At 35.4% G+C, this 17,116-nt stretch overlaps 2 long non-coding RNA genes across 2 annotated transcripts in view; both read left to right on the top strand.

The window, feature by feature from the left end:
• Positions 1-342: 342 nt before the first annotated feature.
• The window catches only part of LOC129268921 (uncharacterized), a 42,160-nt gene continuing 25,386 nt past the window's right edge, over positions 343-17,116 (top strand). Inside the window, exons 1-2 of the long non-coding RNA XR_010296872.1 lie at positions 343-1,896; positions 2,574-2,745. This is a non-coding gene — a long non-coding RNA (uncharacterized LOC129268921). The remainder of the gene's footprint in view (positions 1,897-2,573; positions 2,746-17,116) is intronic.
• LOC129273045 (uncharacterized) lies at positions 4,889-10,337 on the top strand. Its single transcript, XR_010296873.1, has 3 exons — positions 4,889-7,535; positions 7,951-8,070; positions 8,565-10,337. It is a non-coding gene; the product is annotated as an uncharacterized LOC129273045 (long non-coding RNA).

Genomic DNA, 17,116 nt, shown 5'->3' with positions numbered 1-17,116 from the left:
TTTAAGGTCGATGAACTTTGGCCATGTTGGGGTAATTGTTGAATTGCCATCATAAATTTGAAAGTTTATGGATATAGTTTATGAAATGTGGAAATAGGGGCAATCAAGTATCACTGAAGTTTTAGGTTACATGATCAAGGTAAACTCATTTAGGGTCAATGAAAGTGGTATTATATCATTATATGAATGGTGTTTTTGTGAATAATTATGTTTATAGTAGTTTTCAAAGTCAGCACCGCTGTTTATTGAATCGCGTAATGCAGACAAGACTGCCAGAGGCAGGGGAGCCCTTGTTTCTCTTTTCATTGTTTTCTTCTTTTACTTCATTATATTTCCTAATGCAGGGTGAAGAAATTTGTCCCATCATGCAAGAAGAAGAGATATATGCAAAGTTGAATTCTTCAGGACTCTCCAGGGGATTCTAGAGAAGCAAAACCACACCCAGGTCATCAAGAGGCGTCCTCTCTGGTTTCTATCCCTAGGTCCAAAGTTCGTAGAAAAAATGACTGCACAAGAGAAGTGACACCCTCTAGATCACCAAGTTCTGCCAACATGAAGATTCCTCGGGTTGTTTCTGAGAGTCCACATGGCCTTGTAGTCTTAGAAACAAAGCAGTCTCCAGCACATTCCAGGAAGATGCCGACGTGCCTGTGAATCGACTGAAGCGTTTTGTTTTTGTACAGATGAAACGAATTGTAGTGCTGATTCAAAAAGTGCTGGGAGAAAGAAAAAGACAAAGGTTCTCCTGACCAAACGAATGGATGATTGCTGCCTCGAAAGCGAAGACCTGAGCAAAAATGGGCAAGCAAAATAAAAATCCACCAGAAGAAGGGTCTCCAAGCAAAAGGAGATTGGCAGTAATGGTGATGTCAGAGATCTAACACCAAGAATGGAAAAAATGCCCATGCAGAAACTTTTGAGAACTGATGATCATCCAAGCTATTTCCTTAAAGACTCAGACAATTTGGAAATTACTTGTGAAGTGATAAGTCACATATCCAAAGGAAATTTCAAGCAGGAGGATGGCAGTATAATTGTCCGGCGGCTTATCTACCAAAGGATTGATGAGACTTTAAGAACTAAAAATGACCCAAAGAATGATACATCTTCCAAAAAACCCTCTGTGGATGTAGTTATGTCAACAGATAATTCTCTTGCAAAGCATCAACTGATGGAAAATGACACTAAAACACAGTCTCAGTGTGATAAAGAATCAATCACTGTGGCAAATGCTGCAGCTGCTGAGGTAGCAAAAGCAGTCGGTGAGATATCACTGGTGCCTCTCCTCAAATCCAAATACTCAGACTTTGTTTCCACAGTGTCTTCACCATGCACACTAACAATGACAGTCATGAAGGCACCATCGGGTCAGATTATGCCATCTGAATCCGACCTGAAAGCTTCAAAGACAAAACTGTCAGATGAACTAAGGACACAACAAAAAGCTTCTGGTATTTCAGCTCCATCTGCCGCAAGTGTTCCCCCAAAAAGTGGCTCAGAGCCAAAACCAAAGTAAAAAGAAGTCTCTTGACAAGAAAGCCCAGTCATTGGATTCAGGAAAGGTTTCTCAGTCACAGTGATGTCCATCTCCACCATTTCATCTCCAACCATCAATGAATCTTCAGCAGATCACCCGGGTACTGACCATACAAGACTTGATTGTCAAAGACCCATCGCTCGATGAGAAGAGAGAGAAGATCAAACGACCAATGAATGCTTTCATGATATGGTCTCGCCAGCAACGTGCAATCCTCGCTCGTCATACGCCTAGGATGACGAATGCTGAGATAAGTGTCAAGCTGGGTATCATGTGGAATGATCTTGACTACAACATCAAACAGGAGTACTTTGATGAAGCAATCCAGCTGAAACTGCAACCCCGAAAATATTATCCAGGTGATTAATTGACCTTTTTTCAAAGCTTTAATAGATGACTCAATCATGATGAAACGCTTATGTGATCACAGTATGTAAAGAGTAACCCCATTGAGAGTTTAAAGGCGAAGTTCACCCTGTCGATAAAGCCGTTTTAATATTCAGAAGCAGATAAATAAGAAAAAAATATTGGTGAAGGTTTGATGAAAATCCATAAAAGGATAAGAGATTATGGATTTTTAAAGTTCAAAATTTGTGATGTCAATATGTGAGTAGCTCTCCCATGTATTATGTATTGAATATTCCATACATTCAATTCAACATGATGAATAAAAATATTTTATAGTGAAAGAAAAGGGTATGAAAAATGTCTGATGTAAAATGTCCACTGTACAAATAAGTCACTTTCAATTGTTTGGTTGAAGGCTATCTCTAAAATCAATCATATAATTATTACATTGATTATGACGAGAAATGTAATTTAAAAGCAAAGCAAAAACATTACATACCTTCTGACTATATGTTTAAACTTTATTTGATTTTAAAAAATAGCTTATCCCATTTAGTTTATACTCATTTTTCTCAATCTTTAACCTTAGGTCTACTGAAAATGGAATATCTTTAACAAATGAAACATGTAAGAAATGCACTGTTACTTTCTTTAGTAAGCAACTGTTTTGATTCTTTATCCTTTATAGATTGGGTATACCAGCCGTGACCTCACAAACGTCCAAGTCGTCGAAAACATCTTGCTGTCCCCATGTTTGGAGGTGAAAACCAGTCGATACCAGGTGGTGCTGATTATGGCTGATGGACAGGAGGTACTATGCCCAGCTATACCTGTTCAGACTAGCCAAAGGCATGGATCCAGTAAGTACTCATTCTACAGGAGCTGTCAGTCACATCTGGGACCTGTTGCATAAAACTTTTAGCCATAAAACAAACTCTGGCAAACAAATTTATGCCATTTACACTTAACACATTAAAAAACTATTGCAAAAAAAGTTTTTCTTTTATGCAACAGGCTCCTGGACGTTTTAGCCAGCAAAAGCCAACATACATGTCAAACCATTTTACCATTCACTCTCAATGTTTTTCAAGAATTGCCATTCGTTATGAGCACACATTGATTTTCTAATATCAAGACATAATTTCTTGGTCACAAGAATTCGAAATTCTTGACATACATTTAGTATGAAAAAAAAGACCTTGTGTCTGTATATGCTGACTAAGATGTCAGGGCTCTGTAACACAAAGCTTAGCAATGAATCGCAAATATGTAAGAACACATTTGATTGGTTCCTGGTCAGTAATTTGAACCAAATACGTGTTTAACATTGATCTTGATTAGTCAGTTGATTTAGCGATTGATCGTTAATCTTTGTGTTACGGAGCCTAGGTGTAACATCTCCCATTTGAATTACTCGAAATGCTAATGAAACTGCAAATGAAATATTAAACTTTTCTAGTCATGAATATATTTTTTGTATATAATGCAGTATTTGCTTGATTCTCAAGTCTTTCATTTTCATCCCAAATCATAAAAAACAAACGATGACTGTGGGCTAATTCTTCATGTTAATAGATTTTGAAACAAATGCTTATTTTGGGTCTTTTTCACACTTGCAACTGAAATTTGTCAGTCAGTTAAAGAAGTTTAGCAAAAAATAGAGCGAAGTCAGTTTTTATTTTAAAAAAAGACTGTAGAATGTGATTTTTCTTGCATTTCCCCTAATTGAGCGTGCTAAACATAGATATGTTTGTTGCAAAATGTATTAATAACATCTGAAGCCATTGCCATGGCAACCAAATGTCTCATTTCCAAAAAAAAAATAATAATAATACGGATCACAAGATTATGGACAGGTGGAAAATACAATAACCAAATAACTCAATTGGCCCAGTCATTTAATTCTGAACAAAAATTACAGTAAGTGTTCTGCATGACTTCATCAGAATAATAAAATGATGTTGCCATGGTAATACTTCAGTTTAATGATAAATATTAATGTTGCAAATGTCCCGTTGCCATGGCAACATATCATTTTCCCCCGCAAAAGTATCAGCTTTGATAAAAAAAAGCATTGTAGAATCTGATTTTTCTTTCATTTCCCCTAATTTTAGGGTGCTAAGTAAATTTATATGTATGCTTGCTGTTAATATATAAATAACACCTTCAGCCATTGCGATGGCAAGCAATGAAGATATAATTTATAAAACACACAAAAAAATAAGGTTGAAAAGATAATGGACAGGTAGAATGTAAAATATTTACTTTATCTACATAAGGATTGAGCAGTCATTAAGTTTTGAACAAAAATTAAAGTAAGTGTTCCACATGAGTTCATTAGAATGATAAAAAACTGATGTTGCCTTAGTAATACTTGAATTTGATGATATGAATGTTTGCAAACCCCCGGACAACTACCCCCGGGACAACTAACCCCCGAGGACAATTACCCCCCGAGGACAATTACCCCCGAGGTCAATTACCCCCTGGACAATTATTACCCCCAGAAAAGCCCCCCTTCTCTCCAGCATCAATGTTAGAATTAAGCGGGACCCATTGTAAGTTTTGGTCGGTGGCACAGGTTTTCGAAATATTTTCTACTTTATCTTACGTTAATAACTTTGTCTTTCTCTTTTATATTGCTCTTTTTCCTGTGAAAATGATGACAACTTTCTTATTCCTCTTCCTAAGCGCAATATGAAACATATGAAACTGTGATATTGTCGATATTCTTTTCTGAAAAGGGACAATTTAGTCATTAAGAATTCATAATAATAATTAAACTTATATCGCGCCAAATCCACTCTGTAGAGTGCTCAAGGCGCTTTTTAGGAAATTATAAAAGAAATTAAGAAGAATTGAAGAGAAATGTTTTAAGGTAATGTTTGAAAGTTTCAGAGGTCAAGCACTGTTTGATGTTTTCAGGGAGGCTATTCCATAACTTAGAGGATGAGTAAACAAATGATCCCCCCCCCCCCCAGGTTTTTGAAACTTTGGGGGTAACAAGATAATTGGAAAAGGAGGAACGTAAGGATCTTGAAGGGGTATAACTTTTGATCGGTGAAATGAGGTACTGGGGAGAAGAGCCATGGACACAGTGAAAAGTTAACAAAATCTTGAACATAATACGTTGTTTTACAGGGAGCCAATGCAAGGAATCATGAATATTTTATCATCATATTTATTAATGTAATAAGCCTAATGTGTGAGTGAAATGTGTTCACACTGAGGCCTGAAAACTGGATATATCATGAATAGGATTTGTGAGTTGATATATTTCTAACAAAAATGCGAGCGCAAATCGTGAAACGAAATTTTTGGTAAACTGTCATAAAACGGGGGTTTAAGTAGTTATATAATTTGGCAATTCAAATAATGCGAGCGCATAGCGCAAGCTGCAAGTTATATTCACACCAAAGACCTTATAATATATTACTAGACCGAAAGCTGCGTGCGCGTTCAGCACAAAACAAATGAGATTAGGCTCCGCCTACCGCGATCATTTGAAGACAAAAATAAGCCCTCATTGACATTCATGAGCATGAAGATATTCATAATCCGGCCTTTTCATTGGCTAAGAGCGTCATTAATACGCAATTTCCCCGATTCTTTGTCATCGATACTAGTGGTATCGTGTTACAGAATTAATTATTCATTTGACCTCATTACGTCATCTAATTTATTCATTATGAAACTTTTCTTTCCACACAAAAATGGACCTACGAACACTCCGGTGAGTACGTATAAATTGATATAACCACATTAATTCTGTGGACTATTTACACATTTCACACTGTATTTTGTGATCTTAGATTATTTCTTTAACTAATTAGAGAGTTTGCTATCATTCTTCTGTTAAAGAAAAGCAGAATTTGGTCTTTGAAATTGAAGTTAGATTGTCATCGTCGCCCGGCCCAGTGCAGCCTGTATGTTGCTTTTCAGTGGTTATGCCGCTGTGTCAACCACATGTATTTTGTACGGGCTCCTAGCCGGCTGGGCATCGAGAGAAAATCGGGCCGGGAGCCCACGATTGATTAAAACAAGAAGAATGAAGCTTCTTTTTGTACACTGTATAACGTTAGATCTAGAGGGAGATCTATCTTCAGTAGATCGAGACTCAGTCAGGAATACTGTGAAGCGGAGTGTGGAAGAAGATATGCCTGTCATCATTGTGTCAATCCTCACTAGATTCTCGTCAGTTTCAGATATCAAATTTATTTTGCATAACTTCAGGCTTCTTCTGCATTTAGCCCCCACCCATTTTAATTCTTATTGTCATTTATATAGTTAGACTCGGTATTAGAAATAACAATGCTGCTCTGCATGTTTGTCTCACTCTCATTATCAATAGGCCTATACAATAGATCAAGATCTAATTTCTGGTTAACAGAGCCTAGTCTTTCTTCTTAATTTTACTTTATCAGTTTACATGGTTTATGAATTATGTTACTTTACTTTTATCCATCGATGCTTGTACGTAGATCTGGGCCTTATACCTAATTCAAATCTAGTCATCTAACTTATACTTTCCCAACCCTCGACACGTACCCCCAGGGCTTAGGATCTAGGTCTATAATTTTAGGCCTAGATGTAGGTCTGGGCCTAAACGACTACATTTGCATGTACGAGTATGACTGTCGGTGGACCAAGGACTAGATCTAGATGCTATCATCTACTCTAGTCTCGGTCAATAATGGCAATGAAGGTTTAGCCAGGAATAAAAGTCAGACATCAAAAATTTCTAAATCGATATACATCTAGGTAAAGTCACCGAAGGGTTAGCTTTACATTCTAGGTCTAGATAGATCGAGAGTCTATCGATAGTCTAGATCTAGAACTTATTTAGATACATGAATGCTGTCACGCAGCACTGATTCTGGTTGGACTAGATCTATACTTTCTTACAAATAGATCATCTAGTCTAGACCTAGTGCATGAGATTATGAAATTATGTTGTTAAAATCAAATGAATTAAGATTCGGAATAAAAAGATGCAGATTTTTTTTTTTTTTTGGGGGGGGGCAGACATGTGAAGAAAAAAAATTAGAGAAACCTGAAATTCAGAAAGTGAGGGCCCGAAGCTACCAATATTGCCTAGGGCTGTTTTTTGCATTTTCTAAAGTAAAATTGAAGGATTTCATGCAATTCTTTTTTTTTTATGAAGGTTTTCACATTTCAGCTCCCACCCAAATACACTGTTTGAAAATTTATTCTTAAAATAAAAGAAGTTCTTGCAGCAGAGTCTCGAGAACACCTGTAATTTTACCAGATTGCATAATCTTACATTATATCATGTAAAATTACAGGAAATTGGTATTTGGTGTATGGAACCTTACACATTTCCTTAAATAAAACACCATTTTCCCCTTTTTAAACAGACCTGTTCTGTAGAAAACTTCCTGTTTTATGAATTTACAGAATGATTCTGTTATTGCTTTCTGCAAAATCTTGTTTTTTTTCTGTAAAATCAGGTTTTTTTTACAGTGTACATACGGCCATAAAAGAGATCACTTGACACTTATTGTTCTCTCTTTTCTTTCACAAACAGGTTGAGTTTGAAGAACAAGAAAAACAGTAGAGGTCTACCTGGTACCTATGGTTAAACATGATGATCATAAGTGCATGTATCATTTTGCAGATTCTCATCCAGGTATAAAAGTTAAACTAACCCATAAAAAATTGCAGATACATTACATGCATTGAAATGAATGTTAACCATGTTTACATTAAATAAAAATAACCTGAGCCACTGCTAAGAGGTAGGATCTATACTGAATAAACACTTCTTATATATACAGGCTCTCGACTCTCTCGAGTCTAAAATAGAACCAATGCCAAAAGTTATGTACCTTGGGCAAATTTATAAAATAAGGTCATGTCCTTGATCTACTATTATTTATATGGCCTTTTTATTTCCTATTTGTTTATGAACAAAGCAATATTTATTTTTCATGATTATATTTTATAAAGTTCATTTTATTCATTCTTTAGTGTGATATTCATATTTCATATTTGTAGATTTACAATTTTTTAAAAATCTTATTATTTTACATTTTGTCCAATAGGATGATGCAACTCTACAATTTCCATGGAGGTGATTGATGATGATAAACAATTGGTGAAGTAGGCCTAATAGAACAGTGATAGGACCACAAAGAGAAATACAACCTACAGCAAATATATGAGTGAGTTAATAAGTGATTATTTTTAATAATGGGGGGTTTTCACAATATTTTTAGGCAACAAATAGACCTGCCTTTGAAAAAAAAAAATTTCAATTCTGTTTTAAGGTTATAGTTAGGTGTCGTTTTTATTCGCAGATCAAAATATTCTGTGCAACAAAACATATCATCTTTAATTCTGACTATTATATATAATTTATATATATGTTAATTCATATATTCATATTTATGGGAAATCTCTGACATTTTTTTTTATAGAGTACATGTAGTTATAATGGAGAGTGGTATGCAAACTGCATAGAACAGGTTTAAGTGATATGCTTTGTAGAAGTACAAGTTTATAATTAGTAGAAGTAAGATTTCCTATGTTATGTGATGAAGAAATTTATATACCGGTATGTATAGTCTTACTTTTCTTAAAACAATTATGTTTTACAAATCATGACAATTTTAATTTAAATTCATTGATTTTCTTTCTCTATTTTTTCAATCTGCAGGACTGGTGTAACAGATGTTTTCATTCAAGAAATCCAACAAATTGAAGAGTGACTTAGCTTAGGAAGCACTTGATAAAGATGGAAAAGGTTTTTTTTTTTCAAGTCCAATTTTTTTTTTTTTAATTATCATCACAACCCCAAATTCATGAAGTATGAAATTTCCTGTCGATTTTCATTAAAACTGGTTGCAAAAGGAAAAGCTATAAACATACAAATAGGAGCGGCGAAGTGAAGTTGAAAGTGGGGGGGGGGGGCACAGGGAAAATGCTGTATTATGTGAAATTTTAAAGAAGTTGCGAGAGAGCAAAATTTTGACATTTTTAAAAAGAAAATCCAATTTTGTGATAGATTTCGACAAAATATTCAGAATGATATATTTCACCCTTTTTTTTTGGGGGGGGGGGGCAAGAGTCCTCCATCTGTAGTGTACGAAACTGCTTATCTACCCCCACTCACATGAATTATTAAACTTAATGCACAAAGGATTTCCTTATTGTTTTCTTGTTTCAAAGGGCACTCGTCATGGTGACCATAAAACGGGTCCTTCTCAGGTGAAAGGGGCACAGAACAAATTCTTTAGGAGCACTTTTCTTGGGTAAAAGGGGGCAGTTATTCGAGAAAGGGCACTTACAAGAAGGCGAGGGGGCACTTTTTAACACTTAAAACGGGCCCTCAGATGAAAGGGCACAGAATACGTTCGGGGGCATTTTTTGGTAAAAATTTGCATACAAGGAAGAGCACTTGGTAACACCTAAAACAGGTTCTCGTCAGGTGAAAGGGACACAGTACACGTTCGTGAGGGGGCATTTTTCTTACATAAAATTAAAGGCACTTTTTAGTGCTTCAAAAAGTAGGGGCCGGAACTGTGCCCCCCAGGATCGCTGCCCCTGCATACAAAAAACATTTTCGTTCGATTCAAAGTATTAACATACGCTTAAGAAAAAAAGTAAGGCTAAATCCTCTGATAATGTGATATTTTTTCTGGCTATTAATAAAATTCACAACTAACCAGAAAATGCCTTCATGTCTTTCATTTGTATTCATATAGTATTTGTACAGAGCTAAAATGAAAGGGATTTGGAATTGGCAAAATTCAAATGAGATGGAGATCGAGAGAGAGAAAGAGTGATGAGAAGGGGGTCGAAAAGAGATGAGAAAGAAATGGAGGGGCACATATGAAGAGATAATTTAGAGGGGGGGGGGTAAGAGAGCACGAATGGTGGGAAGTAGGAACAAAAGGGTGGAAGAGAAATAAGACGAGATTTATGGAAACCAGGAGACAGATAACAAGTGGGAAAATTATTAAATGGAAAAATAGAGCAAGAAATGCTGGAGAATAGAGGGGACAGGAAACGTATTAAACATGATAAACTGGGGCCCGTTTCATCATGAGTTACAAGTATGGTAATTATGATTGGTTATAGCCGTTACCATCGTAGTCAACTACGATGGTAACTGTTATAACCAATCATAATCTAGGTTACCACGGTAATCACAATAACAGCGATGTTTAAATAGCTGTAATTCATTATGAAACGGACGCCAGATGAAGAAAACAGGCACGGGGATCCATGAGGGCCGGGGCCGGCCCCTTACGTATTATACCTTGAACAAAATATTTTTTTTTTGCTTCTCGAAATTTGTAACAAGAAATGTACTCTATTAGTGGTGACAGTTATTTTTTTCAGTAACCATACTCAACCAGTGAAAATTACCATCAAATTGTAATAACCATGTTCTGCCCCCACCCGCCCCCCCCCCCCCCCTCCCTAGAAAAAAAAAAAAAAAAAAGACTTTTGGGTCAGTGCAACAGCCCCCTTTGATCCGTTCGGCGGCCTCTGCCGGCTATTTAGAGTCTAGATTCAATTCAATTATTTTATTTTCCACTTTCAATTTCATATTTACAATTATGATACAATTGACAAAGTAACATATAATCACAATTGAAGTACATACAAAAAATGACAACATTATAAAATTACAATAGACAATTATCAAATCGAAATATCAATGATTGAAAGGGAGGGAGGGCCAACTGAAAAGCAGAGCTTGTATAATGTAGGCCCCCCTAATATTGATTAATTAATATTGATTCTTTACATTTGTTAAAAACTAAGATTGCTGTATATCTTAACATGTGACAATTTGGGGATGGCAAAAGCACTTGAGACCTCTTTAACTAATCACGACTTGAAGACTACTCTTTTCATCTTCCCTTTATAGGCCTATAAGACACAATACAAACAATGCTTTGTTTTTAAGTGATATCGATTGTGATATCGATACTTTATTGAGCGCAATGTATCGTCTCAGATTTGCGCTTGCTTGATTCGCTGAATCCTTCGCGTCATGAGCGCGTAACAAAATGAATACATTAATGAATTTGCCAAGTTGACCTTTGTCATTGCGCTGATGTGCGTATTGTCTAATACACGTACAAAACCACAGTCGACGAGGGAGCATCGTACGAAATTAATATTAATGAGGGCTTATTTTAGCTTCTAATGGATTAAACAAAATGGCGGTAGCTTCGGGGGCTTGATTCACACCATAAAACGGACATTATACAGAGCACTTAAAAAATCAGTTTGTAAATCAAACAAAATAATGTCCGAGCTGAAATATGCTTTGTATAGCGACTTCAAAACTTAATATTTTAAGCTACATATCAGCCTATTTAGCAAGATATGTTTCTTATCGAACAGGCTATCCGAGCGCGAAGCGCGAGCGAAAAATTTAATGTAGTGACATGAAATATATTTTTTAATCATTTTCCAAGTCTTCCCCTGACCTTTTTTTTTTCACTCGTCTCCCTCTTATTTTACCTCTTCTCTTTCCTCCTTTCTTTCCCCTTTTTTTTCTTTCCCCCTTTTTTTTCAATTTTTTTGGCTCCGCCAAGGGGGGGGGGGGGTGTTGCACCCACAAATGTAATAACGCCTACAAATGTAATAATTCCCCCCCCCCCCAAATGTAATAATGCACTTTACCCACAAATGTAATAATTTTGGATCGCCCACAAATGTAATAAATTTGAAGGGATTTTTGGCGAATCCGTTCTAAACTAAAATCCTACAGTAATGCGTTCATATAGCACAAAAGTGCAGTCTTGTTTCCAGACCCAATTAATTCAAAAATTATAACATAAGTCCAAACTCTTTTCTCCAGACCCAGTTGAATAAAACTGGTGGAATTAATGTCTTTGTTGTTTTAACTTATATGGCGCGTATCGTGAATATATGCGCTAAGAGTAAATTGAGAATCAAGCATAGTCTTTTCTCCAGACCCTGTTACTTAAAAATAAAAACTAAAACCGTATAGTAATGCGTTCATATAGCACAAAAGTGCAGTCTTTTTCCAGACCCGGTTAATTAAAAAATTATAATATAAGTCCAAAGTCTTTTTTCCAGACCCGGTTGTTTCAAAATTTATAATATAAGTCCATAGTCTTTTTTCCAGACCCGGTTGTTTCAAAAATTATAATATAAGTTCAAACTAAGATACGATCATGATATTCCAGTGGAATAATAATAATAATGAGAATCGAGCTTAGTCTTTTCTCCAGACCCAGTTGATTAAAACTGGTGGAATTAATGTCTTTGTTGTTTTAACTTATATGGCGCGTATTGTGAATATATGCGCTAAGAGTAAATTGAGAATCAAGCATAGTCTTTTCTCCAGACCCTGTTACTTAAAAATAAAAACTAAAACCCTATAGTAATGCGTTCATATAGCACAAAAGTGCAGTCTTTTTCCAGACCCGGTTAATTAAAAAATTATAGTATAAGTCCAAAGTCTTTTTTCCAGACCCGGTTGTTTCAAAATTTATAATATAAGTCCAAAGTCTTTTTCCAGACCCGGTTATTTAAAAAATTATAACATAAGTCCAAACCAAGATACCATAATGATATTCCAGTGGAATAAAAATGAAAATCGAGCTTAGTCTTTTCTCCAAACCCTGTTATTCCAAAATTATAAATAACAATACAACAACCACAAATACAGTATAATTTTATTAATGCTGGATAACATGGACATATATTTTAACGTAAGACCCTATCATATTCTTATTCTTGTGGAATAACACGAGTTTAAAAACGTACTCTTTCCTCCAGACCTGGTTATTTAAAAAATGAATTAAAAAACTTCAAGTCTAAGACCAATCTTCAAAAGTGACACCCAGTAAATATATGTCTTTACCCCACACCCAGTTTTTTTTTTAAATAATACTAAGACCCCTACAAAACATTGTAATAATGTATGGGTAAAGCAAACATCCTTTCTCCAGACTTGGGTATTACTAGTATTTGAAAAAAATAAAATAGCTTTTACAAATATTCTAAAACGAATAACCAATAATCTAATTACTGTGGAATAACATGAAGATCGATTGTACACTTTCCTCCAGACACAGTTATTTCAAGAATAAAAAAGCAATAAAACCAACCCCCAACAACGAATCTAAGAACCAACAATCCTCCAAATTAAGACCATGTAGAAAAGCAAGTTTAGAGTGTTGTCTTTATTCCAGACCCAGTCATTTAAAAAATAATTTAAACAATCTTAAAAACATAAGACTTTTTCATATTCTTATTCCTGTGGAATAACACGAGAATTATGCTTAGTCTTTCGTCTAGATCTGGTTATTTAAAAGATAAACAAATATTTAAAAAAAAAATTAAAGCTAAGACCAATCTTCAAAATTAAACCCAGTTAAAATGCTTGGGTTTAGAGTGTTGTCTTTACCCCACACCCAGTTCTCTTAAAAATACAAATTAAGCAAAACATTAATCTTAAAACTTAGACCCCAGCATCTTCCAAACTATAAAAACCCTGTGATAATGCATACCACAAAAACGACAAATTAATCATAGGCGTAAATATTCATATATGAGTGATACGTGCCTTAAAACCCAAGATAACAACAACAAAGTTATTCTACATCAATGATATTGTGGGGTCTTTGTTAATATTGTTTGTTTGTTTTTATTGTTTCGTATAATTTCCTATTTTGAAATAACTGGTTCTGGAGCAAAGACTACACCATATTTCCATGCTATTCAATGTTGATAAGATTGCAGGGTCTTTGTTTTGTTGTTGTTGTGTTTTTAATGATTTTTATAACTTGGTCTGGAGGAAAGACTAAGCTAAACTATGTTATTCAACATTAAGAAGAATTAATTTTGCGATCTTTATTTGGAAGATTGTTTAAATGTTTTATATAACCGGGTCTGGAGAAAAAACACTGACTTTGCGCTATTTGAACGCATTACTATAGGGTTTTAGTTTAGAACAGATTCGCCAAAAATTCGCCAAAAATCGCCAAAACCCCTTCAAATCTGTGGGTAAAGTCATTATTATATTATTACATTTGTGGGCGATCAAGGATTATTACATTTGTGGGTAAAGGGTTTTAGTTTTTAGTTTTAAGTAACCGAGTCTGGAGAAAAGACTACGCTTAATGCTCAATTTACTCTTAGCGCATATATTCATGATACACGCCGTATAAGTTAAAACAACAACAAAGACAGTTATTCCACCAGTTTTAATTACTGGGTCTGGAGAAAAGACTAAGCTCGATTCTTATTTTTATTCCACTGGAATATCATTATCGTATCTTAGTTTGGACTTATATTATATAAATTTTTAAATAACCGGGTCTGGAAAAAAGACTATGGACTTATATTATAATTTTTGAAACAACCGGGTCTGGAAAAAAGATTTTGTACTTTTGTGCTATATGAACGCATTACTATAGGGTTTTAATTTTTAGTTACCGGGTCTGGAGAAAAGACTATGCTTGATTCTCAATTTACTCTTAGCGCATATATTCACAATACACGCCGCGGAAGTTAAAACAACAAGAAAGACATTAATTCCACCAGTTTTAATTAACTGGGTCTGGAGAAAAGACTAAGCTCGATTCTCATTTTTATTCCACTGGAATATCATTATCGTATCTTAGTTTGAACTTATATTATAATTCATAAAATAACCGGGTCTGAACAAAAAGACTGGACTTATATTATAATTTTTGAAACAACCGGGTCTGGAAAAAAGACTGGCCTTATATTTTAATTTTTGAAAAAACCGGATCTTGATAAAAGACTTTGGACTTATATTTTAATTTTTGAATTAACCGGGTCTGGAAACGAGACTTTGCACTTTTGTGCTATATGAACGCATTACTGTAGGATTTTTTTAAAATCCCTTCAAATTTATTACATTTATGGGTAAAGTCATTATTACATTTGTGGGCGATCAAAAATTATTACATTTGTGGGTAAATTGCATTATTACATTTGTGGGTGAAATTATTACATTTGTGGGTAAAGTGTTATTACACTTGTGGGCGTTATTACATTTGTGGGCGTTAATACATTTGTGGGAGATTATTACATTTGTGGGTGTAACAGGGAAGGGGCGGGCCCCTCTGGCCCCCCTGGATCCGCCTATGGATGGAGCTCACTTTTACAGCTTTCTTACGGCGTTCGTTTGATTCCAAGATACTCGTGAATGCCTTGAGTACTTTTTACGTCAAACGTACGACCGACGTATGACTCTGTGCACTCCCTTTGTCTAGGGGGTTATTGTCCTCGGGGGGGGGGTAATTGTCCTCGGGGGTAATTGTTCTCAGGGGGTAATTGTCCGGGGGTAATTGTTCGAAGGGGTAGTTGTCCCGGGGGGGTAATTGATCGGGGGGTAATTGTCCGGGGGGGGGTAATTGTCCGGGGGTAATTGTCCGGGGGGTAGTTGTCCGGGGGGTAATTGTCCTCGGGGGTAATTTCCTCAGGGGGTAATTTCCTCAGGGGGTAATTGTCTGGGGGGTAATTATCCGGGGGTAGTTGTCCGGGGGTAATTGTCCGGGGGGTAGTTGTCCTGATCCCGTTTGTTGCTAAATGCATAAATTACATCTTAAAGCATTACCATGGCAATAAATTGACATTTAAGTTACAAAAAAAGTAACATGGCAAACAAATAATGGACAAGTGGAAAATACAATAAAATTAATTCAATATGCATAAGGTTTGACCTAATCTTTTAAGTTTTTACAAAAGTTGCAGTAAGTGTTCTGCATGATTTCATTGGGATGATGAAACTAACTGTTTTGGTAACGCTTAACGTAATGTAATGATAAATGTTGAAAAATGGCCCCAGAAAAGTACACATTTTGAAAATAAAATGTTTATTTTCTTTCCTCTTACCCTGCTGAACACAAATATGTACCCGTTGCTAAATGATAAGCACTAATCTTATTTCATTATACCATGGCATCGAAATAAGGATTAAGGCCTACAAAAATCATATCAGACTTACTTATTGAGCTCAAATAAATTCCCAAAACACTAATTTTAATGCTGGCTAATTTCTTCCAAAGTATTCGCAGCCGGCCCTTTTAAAGAAAGCGTCTTTGGGTGATTTGTGCTTTAAAGCTGTTATATCAATATCATATCAATATAATACAGTGCGTATAAAAAAAAGTTTACACTTTGAAAAAGCCCTGGGAGTTAAAAAATATACATGTGGATAATTTTTTCACATATAATCTTGGGTTGGGGTCTGATCTATCCAATGAAAATAAAAGTTTTGACAGAATGTTACACTTGAGTCAGTACTGTCGATTTTTTTAAGCCTCGCAGAAATCTGTTTGCGCAGAATTGCTCGTTTTCACGCTGTATCAAGGGGAAAAGGTGAAATCAAACTTACCCTGTGAAACATTTCTCATATATTTCCCTTGCACTTTTAGTCAATTGAAATAAAACGTATACATTCAAGCATTTTGTAACACTTTTGCCACCCAAATTGAAATTTCAACACTTAGTAAGCACAACCTTTACCCTTTTCGTGCCAGCTGGATCTCAGGACATAACTAAATCTGAAAAAAAGTATATACCAGATATCTCCAGCATTTTTTCATTAAGTTTTTATAATTTAAAGTGGGTTTACATTTATTTTTTAATTTAATACTTGTTTTTTCACACTTTTCCAAGCTTGACAATGATTTAACAAAGTGAAAACCAAGCCTAAGCCATTTCATGTAAATCACAGCTCAGTGTAAAGCAAATATCGTCACGATGGACTCGGTTTGTGGGGAGTGGGGTGGGGCGCAATGAACTCTTCAAAGTGTTGTAGGCAAGAGAACAAGTTAAAAAAAGGCAAAAGATATTATTCGCATAACTATTTCAAAGTTCTGCGCAAATCATTTTTCACTAACTTTTCACAAGTAAGTGGTGCTCACTCAAGCGGAAATATTTTTCGACAGTTATATCGTCATTTGCTCAAATGGATCTGTACCAATGTTAAAATGTGAAAAATCTTCAGGATAATACAAATGTATAATATAAACTATTTTTTCAAGCATTTTTTTCATACGCACTGTATCGGGGTTAATAAATCAAAATTTTAAGTCTATTCGAGGAGTTGACATGATCTTGACCTCCTAATCAAAGCTTTTGCCATTAAAATATCAAGAATGGCAGCCAGTGGCCATTTTGACCAGCGGCGTCCAGATGGGGGCGCTCCCCAAAAATAATCATTACGAAGAAGAAAAAAGA

Source organism: Lytechinus pictus, unplaced genomic scaffold, assembly GCF_037042905.1.
Source record: "Lytechinus pictus isolate F3 Inbred unplaced genomic scaffold, Lp3.0 scaffold_27, whole genome shotgun sequence".
Taxonomy (NCBI): domain Eukaryota; kingdom Metazoa; phylum Echinodermata; class Echinoidea; order Temnopleuroida; family Toxopneustidae; genus Lytechinus; species Lytechinus pictus.
The sequence above is the reverse complement of the archived record's forward strand: the minus strand, read 5'-3'. Positions and strand labels throughout refer to the sequence as shown.